The sequence below is a fragment of the Terrapene carolina genome, unplaced genomic scaffold, assembly GCF_002925995.2.
Source record: "Terrapene carolina triunguis isolate 2854851 unplaced genomic scaffold, T_m_triunguis-2.0 Scaffold96, whole genome shotgun sequence".
Lineage (NCBI taxonomy): Eukaryota > Metazoa > Chordata > Testudines > Emydidae > Terrapene > Terrapene triunguis.
Genome location: NW_020664447.1, coordinates 53,760,484 through 53,777,009, shown reverse-complemented (window position 1 = coordinate 53,777,009; position 16,526 = coordinate 53,760,484).

The window sequence follows — 16,526 nt, the reverse complement described above, 5'->3', positions numbered from 1 at the left end:
GGTACCTTTTTGGAAAGAAACTGCAGGGAACAAACAGCCAAGGAATGAAGCCATCAAAGTAGCTGCAGAAAGCAACTCAAGCAGGGACCAAAGGACACTGATGATGTCATCAAGCTGCTTATTGGAGTTTTCACTGTGAGCATTCTCTGCCCTGTGCTAATTGCTTCCTTTTTCTTTCCATGTACCTAATCCTCTCCTAATATAACTCAATGGAAAGGAGTTAAATAACAAAGGAAAAATAAAAAATCAGGAATTAACGTGACATCTGCAGCCATCACATTGCTTACCCTGCCTGTGTGCTGAATCCCTTCCCTCCTACCTTTTTCTGTCTTGTCTGTTAAATTGTAAATGCTGCAGGACAGGGACTGGCTCTTATTTTATGTACAGTACCAGCATTCTTGGTTAGCCTCTAGGTACTGCTATTCTAAATATGATAAATAATGGTGTATAGAAAGTAGATTGGAAGCGTCTTTGTGTTATGAGCCATGGACAATGGAACAAAGGGGCATTCAATTAAATTAGGTGGCAGATTCAAAACTGATAAAAATTTCACTCAATCTGTGATTAAAATGTGGAATTTATTGGCACATGTTGAGGCAAACAATTTAGCAAAATTGGACAAGTATATGGATATCAAGAATATCCACAATTGTAATATGTGTGAAAAGAAATCCAGAAAGGATATAAAACTTCATGCTTCAGGATTTATGCCACTCTCTATCAGGGGGTTAGGATGACACCTTCATAGGGGGCAGATTACTCCACCTTGGTTTACTTCACTGTGGAGTTTCTTGCACCTTCCTCAGAATCATCTAGTTCAGACCACTGTGGGAGACAGGATATTTGACTAGAAGGCCACAACTCTGATCCAGTATGGCAATTCCTATGCAACACAATGAGCTGTATTCTATTCCGATGCATACCTTATGAAATCCTTAATCATGGCCCTATATCTGAAAATATTTGACTTGCTTTTAGTTTAGATTCAAATAAAATATACTTTAGTAATCTTCAGGCTCAAACTACACCATCACAACAATCTAAATTTTCTCCATAGATATACAGTTTATTTTTTAATACAGGAGATTGATAGGATTATTTCAGATTTGTCAACTATACATTTGGTGGTAATTACAAAGTGCTTAGGGATGTCTATTTCCTGGCAATTATTTTTTTGCAATTCAAAAGAAAATGGAACTATGCACATAAATCATTTGGAAACATTTATTTATTACCCTCAGTCCCAGATTACACATTTACTCATTAATAATTCACTATCTGTTTATAACAGACACAATGACTCATTTAAATTCCTAGTAAAGAATCCTATATAAGAAAGATTGTTCTTGTGTGAATAATTTGTGCAAATTCATTAAAATTCTATCCACTTGGAAAAACTTTGTTTTTCATACCCTCCTCTGTTTTAGGCCAACTCCTGAAAAATGCTGAGGAGTGGCAGTTTTCACTGACTTGAGGAATTTCTGGTAGCCAATACATCTCAAGAATTGATCCTTTTATGTGTTTTCTAATAGAGAATCTGTAGGTTTTCATGCCCTTAATAGCTTCAGAGAATCTTTTGAAGCTTATGAGTTATTTTACTATATTTGAAATATTTCTGAGAAGGGGTGAGGTTGGAGATTAACGAAAGTACAACACAGACGAGATTTCAGGCCAGATTATACCCTGATTTGTTATTGTCCAACTTCACTGACTTCAGTATGGCTCCAGGGCATGTAAGTTGGAATACAATTTGTCACCTCATGCCTACAAAAACTTACATTTGTGTGGGTTGTTGCCATTTTGTTTATTTCTCCAAGGGTACTATTTCCTGCTTGCAGGAATTTCCTTCTACTGTCTTCTGTTTCTAACAGTCTCAAAGGTCAATAGTTGCTGGTTGGTGAGCTCATTTCTACTGCTACATCTATTGCTTTATGAGCCATTTATTGAAATAAACTATAAAGTGACAAATACATTGATTTTTTTCAAATCCAGATGTGCCTATTTCTCTGACATTAATATATTCCTTTCAAACAGATATCACTACACCATTTTAAACAACTCTTATTCTGTGCCTAGACAAAAACCCGAGTAATGCTTTTCTGTACTGAGGTGCCATATCTTAGTTTCCCAAAAGGTAATATTTAGTAATTCCCCACCTCCCTTTCATAGATTATAAAGCCAGAACCATTATGATCATCAAATCTGGCCTGCAACCTAACACAGGCCATTGAATTTCATCCAATAATTCCAAATCATGTCCTTATGACTTAATTTGAAAGTGTGCACACAAAACACTTTCTAAACTGAGCAATGCACAGACCACAGTGTGGTAACGTGAATAATGTCCTCAGATGCAATAGTTTTCTTTCTGTCCTTAGGCTGCTCTAAGTGCTGCAGCTCCGTTCCCTTGCAGATTGTGGAAGACTTTACCTTTACTTTCACATACATTATGCAATAGGCAAATATTATAAATGTTACATTAGGCACTGAATTTGGATTGGGGTTAATAGACCTATCTCTATTTTTCAAACAGTCTCGCAGAAGCACATTTCACTATGACCCTGTCTTCACCTGCTTAGACTACAGGTTTGTGTAATCTGGAAATTGTTTCATTACCAACTGCAAAAGATGATAGGCGAGGTCACCCAACATCAAGTGGAGATAGAGACAGCAATGCTAGAAATAGAGTTCCCTCTGCCCACTCCTTAGAATTGCAGATTTCTTAAAACTTCTGGCATCATATACTTTGCCTGGCCACCCTATGTACAACTCCAGAAATCTGCAACAGTGATCCACTGAGTCCTGAGTAGTACCCTTTTCTGTTAATGCACTCTTAGTTTATTGTGGGAAACAGATTGAGCACCTAGGCACCATTCTGCAGGATTTGGGAACCCCAGTTATTTAAATTTCTGAATGACCTTTGGCACATTGGCCACCTTGATCTCACACTTATGCCATGCATACATTGCCATATGCTATGTGACACCTCTCTGACAACAGCACTGACTGTGTACTTCCAAAACTTAAACTAGTGCTAACTGATTGGCAAATACCTGTGGTAGCTAACACTCCCTTTTCCACAGCTAGAGGTACTCTAATGTAACTGCAGTGTCAAATCTAGTTTATCACTGAGGTATTTGAAAGTCTCCTTCCTCATCCTGAAATTATTCAGCCACTGCTACTCATTTCATGTCTTGAGAATAACTCCATTCCACTAAAAAAGATATCTGTGATATCTGATTCAGATACAACCGCATTTGCTCCAATCCCTCAGACAGAGACAAACACCTACAGGATCTCTATCAGGCGTTCTTAAAACTACAATACCCACCTGGGGAAGTGAAGAAAGAGCTTGACAGAGCCAGAAGGGTACCCAGAAGTCACCTACTACAGGAAAGGCCCAACAAAGAAAGTAACAGAACGCCACTAGCCATTACCTACAGCCCCCAACTAAAACCTCTCCAGCGCATCATCAAGGATCTACAACCTATTCTAAAGGATGATCCCTCACTCTCACGGACCTCGGGAGACAGGTCAGTCCTCACTTACAGACAGCCCCCCAACCTGAAGCAAATACTTACCAGCAACTACACACCACACAACGGAAACACTAACCCAGGAACCAACTCCTGCAATAAACCCCGTTGCCAACTGTCCGCACATCTATTCAAGGAACACCATTATAGGACCCAACCACATCAGCCACACCATCAGGAGCTCGTTTACCTGCACATCTACCAATGTGATATATGCCAGCTCTGCCCCCTGGCATGTACATTGGCCAAACCGGACAGTTTCTACGCAAAAGAATAAATGGACACAAATCAGACATCAAGAATTGTAACATTCACATTTGACACCATCAAATTAGGCCTGAATAAAGACTGGGAGTGGCTGGTCAGTACAAAAAATAATTTCCCCTCTGTTGATACTCACACCTTGTCAACTGCTGGGAATGGGCCACATCCACTTTGATTGAATTGGCCTCGTTAGCACTACAAAAAGTAATTTTCCCTCTGTTGATATTCACCCCTTCTTGTCAGCTGTTGGGAATGGGTCACATCCACCCTAATTGAATTGGCCTCATTAGCGCTGACCCCCCACTTGGTAAGGCAACTCCCATCTTTTCATGTGCTGTATATTTATACCTGCTTACTGAATTTTCCACTCCATGCATCTGATAAGTGAGTTATATCCCATGAAAGCTTATGCCCAAATAAATTTGTTAGTCTCTAAGAGGCCACAAGGACTCCTCATTTTTATTGATACAGACTAATACGGCTACCTCTCTGAAATCAGTTCCACTAATCAGTGGTCATGATCTGGATCTTCATCCCGAAGTACTGCAGAGAGCCAGGTTCTTCCAGGGTGAGGATTCACCACCTTTATATCCCAAACTCCATCAATGTTTGGTGTTGGTCTCTGGCTATCTGCAGATACTGCTGGAACACCCTCTACTACCTTGCCACAGACACTGGGAAGTTGCTATTCTGAAGCTCCATTAAATAACTTTCAGAGAGGAAGGATGGTCTTATGAATAGTTAAGATACTGGACTGCTCCTCAGGAAATCTGGGCTTAATTCCCAGCTCTGCCACAGACTTCCTTTGTGACTCTGGCCAAATCCCTTAATTTTTTGTGCCTTTGTTGCCCATCTATAAAATGGGGATACTAGCACTTTCTTTCTCCAGTGCTTTAGCATTTCTATTTATATTGTATATTTGGCAGAACAAAGACTGTGTGTGTGTACAGTGCATAGCGCAATGGGGCCTTGATCTCAGCTTGATGTGCTGCAACAGTAATAATAATTTCTGAGCAAGGCGTGGGAGCTGAGAATTCTTCCTGACCTCTATTCTAGGGAAGGATTTAGGAAATTATGCCAGAACCCAGAGGCTTATTGGAATTTCCCCAGACAGTTAGGGGGATTTGACATCTTCCACAATTCCCTGAAGATAATTCAAAATTTCAAAGCCACTGCATTAGGGAGCTGTTTCAAGAACTGTAGGTTAGGTACCTGGAGGGCTCTGCAAGTTCAATTGTATAGTTAAGAGTATTTGTAGATAGGAAATAAAAATGCCCATTAAAATAGCCTGGCTAACATGAACAAACTGTAGAGTTGCTAAATTAGTGCTATCCATTTACAGCCATTGTGTGACTTTGAGCAAGGCAACTCTCTGCTACATTCTCTCCATCTGTAAAATGGGGATAATAATCAGGAGTTAAATGGGCAAGAGAAGGATTTAAAGCACATTTCTTTCTCCTCTGCTAAAAACAGAGGGAGAGCTTCCCCCACCTCTTGGCTTCCATAAGGAGCACTCTCTCATGGCTATTTTCTCCTTTTGCTGGAGCCATATGAGCTCTCTATCATCTTTCAATTCTGCCTTAACTACTCATATTACCACTTAACTAATCACGTGGGTGTTGTGAGGCTTATTTAACATTCATAGAGGACTTTGAGTACTTAAGATGAAACGTGGTATATAACTATTAGATAATATAATTGTGTATTATTGATTTATAAAATAGAAATGGCCTAACTAAATGAATTCTTTGCTTCAGTCTTCACGGCTGAGGATGTTAGAGAGATTCCCAAACCTGAGCTGGTTTTTGTAGGTGACAAATCTGAGGAACTGTCACAGATTGAGGTGTCACTAGAGGAGGTTTTGGAATTAATTGATAAACTTAACATTAACAAATCACCAGGACGAGATGGCATTCACCCAAGAGTTCTGAAAGAACTCAAATGTGAAATTGCGGAACTATTAACTAAGGTTTGTAACCTGTCCTTTAAATCGGCTTCTGTACCCAACGACTGGAAGATAGCTAATGTAACGCCAATATTTAAAAAGGGCTCTAGAGGTGATCCCGGCAATTACAGACCGGTAAGTCTAACGTTGACACATAGAACATAAATTGTTGGGCAAAAGTCAACATGGTTTCTCTACAGGGAATTCGTGTCTTACTAATCTATTAGAGTTCTTTGAAGGGGTCAACAAACATGTGGACAAGGGGGATCCTGTGGACATAGTGTACTTAGATTTCCAGAAACCTTTGACAAGGTCCCTCACCAAAGGCTCTTGTGTAAATTAAGTTGTCGTGGGATAAAAGGAAAGGTCCTTTCATGGATTGAGAACTGGTTAAAAGACAGGGAACAAAGGGTAGGAAGTAATGGTTAATGCTCAGAATGGAGAGGAGTAACTAGTAGTGTTCCCCAAGGGTCAGTCCTAGGACCAATCCTATTCAACTTATTCATAAATGATCTAGAGAAAGGGGTAAAAAGTGAGGTGGCAAAGTTTGCAGATGATACTAAACTGCTCAAGATAGTTAAGACCAAAGCAGACTCTGAAGAACTTCAAAAAGATCTCACAAAATTAAGTGATTGGGCAACAAAATGGCAAATGAAATTTAATGTGGATAAATGTAAAGTAATGCACATTGGGAAAAATAACCCCAACTATACATACAATATGATGGGGGCTAATTTAGCTACAACAAATCAGGAAAAAGATCTTGGAGTCATCGTGGATAGTTCTCTGAAGATGTCCACGCAGTGTGCAGAGGCGGTCAAAAAAGCAAACAGGATGTTAGAAATCATTAAAAAGGGGGTAGAGAATAAGACAGAGAATATATTATTGCCCTTATATAAATCGATGGTACGCCCACATCTTGAATACTGCATACAGATGTGGTCTCCTCATCTCAAAAAAGATATACTGGCACTAGAAAAGGTTCAGAGAAGGGCAACTAAAATGATTAGGGGTTTGGAGAGGGTCCCATATGAGGAGAGATTAAAGAGGCTAGGACTTTTCAGCTTGGAAAAGAGGAGACTAAGGGGGGATATGATAGAGGTATATAAAATCATGAGTGATGTGGAGAAAGTGGATAAGGAAAAGTTATTTACTTATTCCCATAATACAAGAACTAGGGGTCACCAAATGAAATTAATAGGCAGCAGCTTTAAAACAAATAAAAGGAAGTTCTTCTTCACACAGCGCATAGTCAACTTGTGGAACTCCTTACCTGAGGAGGTTGTGAAGGCTAGGACTATAACAGCGTTTAAAAGAGAACTGAATAAATTCATGGAGGTTAAGTCCATTAATGGCTATTAGCCACGATGGGTAAGGAATGGTGTCCCTAGACTCTGCTTGTCAGAGGGTGGAGATGGATGGCAGGAGAGAGATCACTTGATCATTACCTGTTAGGTTCACTCCCTCTGTGGCACCTGGCATTGGCCACTGTCAGTAGACAGGATACTGGGCTAGATGGACCTTTGGTCTGACCCAGTACGGCTGTTCTTATGTTCTGCATCAAGGAACTGAAAGGAAATAACATTCCTGTCAAATAGTTTTGTATATAGAGCTATGTACATCTTGTTAAAAAAAAAATAAACAAATATATTTTAATAAGGTTTCTTATTCACTTTAATAGTATTTGTAGAAATGTCATATGTGCCCTATTAATCAGTAAGTACTAAAAATGTGAAAGTGAGGATCTTAGGTTGTTTAGATGTGGTGCTTTAGAAAAGAGATTGCAACATAAATTTTGAATTACTGATGAAGGGAGAAGGTTCTTGGGAGGCCTTAATGGTCAATCAGCAATCCTTATCTGCACCATGTTAACATTTGTTTAATTCTTGTTGGAATAACTTTATTGGTGCTTCTCACAAATATTTCATTGTAGACCTGTCAGAAATAGGATATCTTGTTTTTGATTAGGGAAAATGATTTAAAATATTGATATAGTTAACTTTTTTTTTAATGTTTGTAACACTTTCTAAATAGTACAATTGTACTTCATGCTTTCAATTTGATATATTTATTTTATTATTGTTTCTAATACTGAAAGACCTGTCTAGGAAATATTTGTTTACTTCTCAACCTACACGTTAGCCAGAGAGTGCACAACTGCAGAAACAGTGATCACTGCTCAGCAGAGGGAGCTCATACATTTTATTTTGCTGTAGTTGTACAAAAAATTAGCAACTGCATTGAAAAAAACAACAAATAAGCAATAATATTTTTAAATGTTTAATTTTAAAAAAACAGTTCTCTTTCTTTTCTTTGAAATTTAACTATCAATTAATAAATAAAAAACTGAAAAAATCTGGCTTCAGCATTTCAAAACCACCCCCCCCCCCCCCCCAAGACAAATAGCCTCTGCAAAAGCTAGGACAGACTAGACTGTAATGACCAAAAGGGTCTGATCCTAAAGACACTTAGACACATGAGAGTCCTGTGGCACCTTTAAGACTAACAGATGTATTGGAGCATAAGCTTTCGTGGGTGAATACCTACTTCGTCAGACGCTTTTGCTTAATTTTTGCAATTAACATTTTTAATCTCTTAATTTACCTGCTATGATATTATTTCTTTAAGATTTTAAAAGGCAATTGAATTTGATTTTGTTTAAACATATTACTGTTTCATAATGTTTAATCCTCTTTAAATAAAGGGCCCAGCCCTGCAACCCTAACTCATACATACATGAGTAGTCCCATAGAAGTTAAGGAGCCAAATTATTTTGTTCTATTGCCTTGGTGTAACTCCACAAATTTGGGGGGAGTTATTCTGGATTTAACACTATATAATAAGATATGATATAAATAAGAGAATTTAGCTCAATGGGATTATTTGATTTTGTAAAGACTACTCCGATGACTTAGGTTTGCAGGATTGGACTGAAACTTTTTTAAATCATTCAACACATTTTTATAAAAATAGGTTAAGTAGTGGAAAGTATAATTAATGGTCTTGTTCATTGCAATTTACTTTCAGTCCTTTGTTACATTAACTAATCTGAATATGGCATTCCCATGACTCCTATGAGCAGGAATAATGGGTGAATAAAGAAAAACTGAATTCATATGTAGTAACAGATATAATTTTAAATTGTTTTTAAATTTTATAGTAATATTATATTAAAATGTTTATAAATTACGTCTAGAATACCATTTTTTCCTGAGAAGGATTAAGATAAAAACTACACACAATATTGCCAAAGCATATCCCAATTAGAATTAGCACATGCTAAATTCTCTGTTTATAAATTTTGCAAAAAAACTTTCACGTTAAAGAGCCATAGTTAGCTGACCATTATGAGTAATAACTACAAATTGGATTAACTGAGTAGGTTAGATTTTCTAACATAAGAATGGCCATACTGAGTCAGACCAATAGTCCGTCTACCTCTGTATCCTGTATTCCAACAGTGGCCTGTGCCAGATGCTTCAGAAGGAATGAAAAGAACAGGGCAATTATTGAGTGATACATCCCCTGTTGTCCAGCCACAGCTTCTAGCAACGAGATGTTTCGGGACACCCAGAGCATGGGTTGCATCCCTGACTATCTTGGCTAATAGTCATTGATGGACCTATCTGTCACGCTGCCTGGTGTGGGATACAGCTAAGAATGCCAGTTTCAGGTCAGACTGCCAGAAACCAGGGCATGTACCCCAAACTGGTGGTATATTCTATCATAAAACTTAACTAAATCAGTAACAAATGTGTGCTTCCAAATTACTATACTAGTTGTTATGAAGCCACAGATGGTCCCCTTCAGCCCTCTCACCCCTCCCTCATGCTTCCCTCAGACAAACCAAACTTTATGATGAAAACCAAAATTCATCTCAGATTAGGTTCTTCCATTTCCAAAGAACCAGCCACTCACTCCAGGTCAAAATATACTTCAGGATCCCACTCAAAAACCATGCTGGCAGCCATCCTTTAGTAAATTAAAACTAAAGGTTTATTAATATGAAAAAAGAAGAGTTATTAAAAGGTTAAAGTGAATCATATACATTACAGTTGATTTCAGAGTCTAGATCAGGGTAAGAGCAGTGACATTAAATCTGTTAGCTTGTAATAAGTCTCTCTGGTACACCCAAAAGATGGGGGTCCTCAGTCCATTTTTCAAAGCTCCCATTGTTAGAAATCATAGTCCAGAGACGTGGGGCAGTAGTGAGGAAAGGAGGTTATGTCATTGTTTCCAGTTTATACCCCCAGTCCATGTGCATGGAAAAGTCCTGGCTCAAACATGGAGCTATGTATCATATATTCTACCTGCCCTGCTGAGTCATGGGGCATCCATTGTCCATATGCTCTCTGAGGCGTCCTTGGGAGAGGCCCACTGGAAGAGTTGATTCTCCTTAATGGACCATCAACACATGGCTGACTAGTCTTCATGTAAATCTGTCTTGTGGGTATTACCCAGGAACACGTTTAGTAATAAGCAGACAGTAAAATTTCATACCTTCATACACAATGGTGAAATATACATTTCAACAAGATAGCACTGTTCAACAGATCACAACTTCATGGGTGATACCTTACATAGCATATTTTGTACAAGATTTAGAGCAATTATGTAACAGTGGTGACAATACTAGTGTAGATGATCAACTTCCTTTTTATACATTGTCACACTATCCTCCTTATTTCTTTTTAGAACCGAGTTATACTTTTGGACTTCACAACATTCCCAGGCAACAAATTCCACAGTTTGACTGTGCATTGTGTAAAGTACTTCCTTGTGTTAGTTTTAAACCTGCTGCCTATTAATTTCATTGGGTAACCCCTGATTCTTATAGTATGTGAAGGGGTCAATAACACTTCCCTATCCACTTTCTCCAGACCATTCATGATTTTATACACTCTATCATATCCCCCCTTTTAAATCTTTTTTCTAAACTGAACAGTTCCAGTCTTTTTAATCTTTCCATGTGGAAGCTGTTCCATATCCCTAATATTCTGTTGCTCATCTCTGTACCCTTTCTAATTCTAATATATCTTTTTTGAGATGAGGCAACCAGAACTGCAGATAGTATTCAAAATGTGGGCATACCATGGAATTATATAGTGGCAGTATGATATTTTTTTGTCTTATCTTACCCTTTCCTAATGGTTCCTAACATTGTTAGCATTTTTGACTGCCACTGCATATTGAGCAGATGTTTCCACACAACTATATACAAGAGCTCTTTCTAGAGTGGTAACAGCTAATTTAGAACCCACCATGTTGTATGTATAAGTGGGATAATTTTTATCAGCATTGAATTTCATCTGCCATTTTATTGCTTCATCACCCAGTTTTGTGAGCTCCCTTTGTAGCTCTTCGTAATAATGAGTAGTTTAGTGTTATCTGCAAACTTTGCCACCTCACTGTTTGTCCCCTTTTCCAGATCATTTATGAATATGTTGAACAGCACAGGTCCCATTACAGCTCCTCGGGGGGGCCTTGCTATTTACCTCTTTATACTTAAGTTTTTAAAGGTCCTTGTGGCTAGGCACTGTTAGAAAACACAACAATAAAGGATGTCTTAAGTTTCAGGTCTGAAAAGGCTGTAGTACTGGCTGGAATCATAGGTTCATATTCCAACAGGGCCCCATGAGGTCTTCAGCATTTTGAGGTACCTAAATTGAGTATTAAGTAGTTAATATATGATGGGGTTTTGAAAAAGACCCTGACAACAAGGCCCTGTCTGTTCCTTTCCCTACACTATTTGCAGTCTGCTATGTGCCAGTTGTAGGACACTCTCCATCCCAAAAGTAACTGCATCTCAGAGGTGCTTGTAAAATGGAACCTGTACAGGATAGCTCAGGGGTTTGAGCATTGGCCTGCTAAACCCAGGGTTGTCAGTTCAATCTTTGAGGGGGCCACTTAGGGATCTGGGACAAAATCAATACTTGGTCCTGCTAGTGAAGGCAGGGGGCTGGACTCGATGACCTTTCAAGGTCCCTTCCAGTTCTAGGAGATGGGATATCTCCATTAATTTTAATTTTTTAATTTTTTTCAAGCAAACTGCTGTGTGTCTCTGCCCCAACGTGTTCCCAGCAGCCATACCAAATACAATTCTGTCCCAATGCCACCACTTCTACTACAAAACCTCCTCTTTTAAACAATCCGTTGTTGTACACTGGGTGCATTAGACATGTTATTAGACAGTAGGATTGTCTCCGCCCCATAAAAGAAGAATCGGGCGGGTTAAAACTCACCAGAGTAAGTAAAATTAAAGTGACGTATTTTTAAAGCAGCTACTGACTTCTAACTATGGCATCCTCATGGTACCAGACCCTTAGCCCTGGGGATCGGGCCACGCCTCACTAGGGCGTCGCTGTCTCCCTCGGTTCGGCTGCAGGACTCGCACACTTCCACCCTGGGCCGCCCCTGTTTTCATGCGGCCGGGCTGGGGCCGTGCGGAGGCCAGTGGCCGGGGTGCTACGCTGCAGGGGTCCAGGTGGGGATGATGGCAAGGCCCGCGTCCCCAGGCCGGCGGTGGCTGCAGCCCGGCGCGGTGCTGAGCCCTCTGGCGGGGAGGGGGCGGAGCCCCGGTAGCTCCCCGCCCCCGCCAGGCTCTGCCGCGGAGCAGCGAGGCCGTGCCTGACATAGCGGGCGCTCGATGGCTCCAGACCCGATTGCACGGCCCTGAGCCGCGCCTCCCTCCCGCCTCCCTGCAGCCCGGGGCGGCTGCGGCAGCTCGGCCCGTGGGATAGCGTCGCCTCCGGTGCTGGAGGAAGCCGGCCGGAGCAGTGGCTTTTCCTGGCAGCACGGCGGCACCTCGTCCTGCGGATCCGGAACGGGAGACTCGCTGGCTAGCTCCGTGCGGGCCAGGTAACCCGAGCCGGGGGGAGCTCTGCCAGCCCCTCCCCCCCAGGCTGGGGCATGGGGGGCTGAAGGGGGCAGGAGCTCTGCCAGCCCCCACCCCCCACAGGCTGGGGCATGGGGGGGGGCTGAAGGGAGCAGGAGCTCTGCCAGCCCCCCCCCCCATAGACTGGGGTATGGGGGGGGGATTGAAGGGGGCAGGAGCTCTGCCAGGCCCCACCCCCCACAGGCTGGGGTATGGGGGGGGATTGAAGGGGGTAGGAGTTGTGCCTGCTCCTGCCCATTTGGTATGGGTGGCTGAAGGGGGCAGGAACTCTCCCCCCCATGGGCTGGGGATGGAGTTGAAGAGGGCGGGACCTGTTGTGAGATGTAGCTGGTGGTTCTTGGTCAGGGGGGATGTGGTAATGCTAAAAAAGTGTGTTGAACTCCTGCCAGGTTTCCTTGCCCCAGAAAGGAAGAAGGATGTCTGGACTTCAAAGAGTGATCAGATCCTGTCAGGAACCTCTATAAAGGTGAGGGCGATGAATAGGGTCCAGGAGCTTTTTCTAGACTTTTTACCTACTCTTTCTTTCCAAGCTCAGGGGGAGATAAATGGAGGAGGTGAGGTCATGCTCGACCTCCACACCCATGTCAGAGAAAGGGACAAGAATGGCAGAACTGGCTTATGTGTTTCTTTGGGGAAAGTGTCTGTCTTGCTGGGATTGGGAATTTATGTGCCCAGAGCCTTGCTGCTCCACACAGAAGAACCTAGGCAGTCTGATGGTCTGTCACGTCAATAACCGTATTTATTGATCAACAGCAAAAAGCAGAGAGAAATAAACCTAGCTCCTCTTCCCCTTGTAGTTGCTGCTGATAAGACTGCTTAGACTGACTTGACAGGGTCATCTCTGTTTGTGTGTAATTCTAACCACAGAGTAGAAAGAAAATGAAATAAAGCTCATTCTTCGCTGGATAGTTTCCTGGGGTTTCCGAGCTTTTTCTGGATTAATTTCACTAAAGGGAGGAAGATAGAAGTGTCATTTCACGAGAGAGACCGTGCCACTTTATTTTCTATTCTTACTTTCATGTGTACTGAATCCCAAAATGCTTTGTGCGGGTAAGTAATACAGAGGGCTAGAGAAAGAAAGAGGTATTGGCAAAAAAGAATAGGTCTTTAACTGAAATTGAAATGGAATGTAGAGTAGATGAGGTTGATGCCCTGTTTTGTTATAGGTAGGCTGTTAACGATAACAGGCGCTGCAGAAGACAAACAACCCCATGCTGTGAGTATGCTCGGGTTTGGGAGTGTTTATTTTGTCTTGTGAAAAATATGCCACTGGGGGTAGCAGCATTGGAAATGCTAGTATAGACAAGGCTCCTGCAGCTGTTGGCATTTTGAAAACCTCGTCCAGTCTTGCCCAGGGCAGATCTAAGTGATGCCAGAGTTTTGTCTGTACAAGGGCTCCTAATATTTCTTCAGTTTGTGGAGCTCCACCTGTGTGGTGATAGTATGAATTTTGGAGAAGAGGGGAAAATCCTAAAACCCTAGTGTAGTCAAGGCTACAGTGATGAGATTGGTTTGGGTGGTGGGGGGACAGGTAATAGAGTTGTGATGTGCAGGAAGGGATTAGAAAGTGTCAAATTGTAGATTTAAGGGTACTTGCTTTCTTTTTGATGTTTCTATAATATAAAGCTGTTTTGTTTTTAAATGTTTCTTTAAATTTGGTTGGATTTTATTTTTAATGAGGGTTAAAATGCTTTTGGTTATTTAGATCTTCTAAGTTGTAAATGCTGAACCTGTGGCAAAAATTGCCTTGCCGTTTTCATAAAGATAGATATAAACAATCAGGAGATATTTATCTTTCTTTTGTTATATGTCATGTTTAAGTATTTTATAATGAGTTGTATTTAATTACTTCCGAAATAAGTTGTGTAGAAATGCTGAAGCCAGATTGTTCCAGTTTTTAATTTATTAATTGATAGTTAAATCTCAAAGAAAAGAAAGAGAACTGTGTTAATTCATTGCTACAGTGTTAAGTCTAGAGATATTTTGTATACTTGTGTTTGAATCCTAAATTAAATATTTGCTTTAGGGCCAATAAAATATTTGGATAATTGGCTAGTTTATGTGGCCATTGTGCCAACATTTGAAATCTGTGTACAGCTACATCTGCTTTGAGCTGTTTTAGAATCTTCTTTATGAAGCAGTTATTTTCAGTTTATAGAGAATCAAGTGACATGTAGTACTGACTAGGGTCCTGATTTTGCATTGTGATGTGATAGAACAGGCCCCTGCAGAGTCCCATTGACCGCATCTGTGAGGAGTCCCATTGCTGGACAGTATATCATGTTTCTCAACTTTTTTGATACCAGGGACCAGCTTGCTGCCTTCCTAAACTGTGTCAGGGAAATCTCAGGGACCGTGGCTGGTCCACAGACCAGTTGTTGAGAAACAATCATATCCCAATACAGTTGGAGCCTAAAATATTGCACCTTTAACTTAGAGATGTGATGTCCTGAATGATTTTGGTAGAAGTAAATATGGTATTTGAGAATCTTAGGTCCTGATCCTGCAAACAGTTCCATGTGTGTTTAACTTCATGCATGTGACCATAATACTACTCATGCATGAAATCAAGCATGTGTGTAAGTATTTGCAAAATCAGAGCCTTTTTGAAGTCTTATGCGGTATCTACTCAGCAACACAAAGCATAAAAGAATTAATTTTTTCAGTATATGGTGCCTCTGATATGTTTAAAAATGTTCAGAATCCCTATAGGTGACTTTTTCTTTAAAATTGATTTCATACTGTTTTGATTTTTCTCCTGATGCTGAAATATTCCAAATATTAACGTTTAATAAACATTTAATCTAGTTTCTTATATTTGTTTGCGTGGAAATTCACTCATTTAGCCATAGAATGAGAGAGCAAGAATGAATCGCAAAGCTATGAAAACGGACCATACTTGGACAGGCCAATGCATATCTAGTCATACAGAGAAAAGGCACAGCATTACTGGTTAGAAATGCTGAAGACATTGACACCTCCCACATGATATTAAGGAAAGAGAAGCCATTGGGATAAAAACTAAATATTTAGAGTTTTCCTTGCAGTCATTCTTTAGTTAGTTTTGCTTTACTTTATTGCTGGTGTTTAATCAAACTTTTTTTTTTTTTGAATGCTTTTTGTGTACATAGGTGGGTAATTGTTGTCATACCATTTTGAGCAATCTGAGCAATGCTTTGACTTTGTTTAGACTCATCAAAAATTTGTATAGCATGGGGATCTGTCTGCTTAAATGCAGTGTTGTCCATGTTTAAATTTCAAATTGTTTTAGCAGCTATAATGTTGTATTTGTCATATAAATCAGCAATATCTACTTCTTACTTCTTCTTATTGATGTGTTAGAATTCTATCCTTTGTTAAATATTTAATCTGGTTGAATCCTATTTATATTATATTATGTCACAGTCTTGGTTACCCAAGGATTCATTCCTGCATTCCTTGTGCAATCTAATCTCCCTTTGAAGTCTGCAGGAGTTCGGTATGTGCAGAGAGGGCATGATTGGACTCTGAATCTGTTTTGGTTTTGGTCTGGAAGATAATGTTTGAGACTAAAATTAGGATAGATGCTTTAATGCATTTAGTTAAAAATTTTGGGACAGCATCTGCTGTCAGTTAACAGTCATGCAACCTCAATAAAATTGTCCAGTGTGTTAGCACATATTTTGACCCATAAGATGAGTATAAACACACTCCATCCAATTTTTATTTTAATGAAAAAGCTCGAGAAGTCACATAGAAGCCGTGTTTCTGTTTTGTGGACATAGAAGCCGTGTTTCTGTTTTGAAGACTTTATAGATAGGTATGTTTAAGTGCTTAAATTAGGTTTGAGCATTGATTGTTGTGACGTTGTGCAGTCTACATGGTTTTATAAAAATATAATAATAAG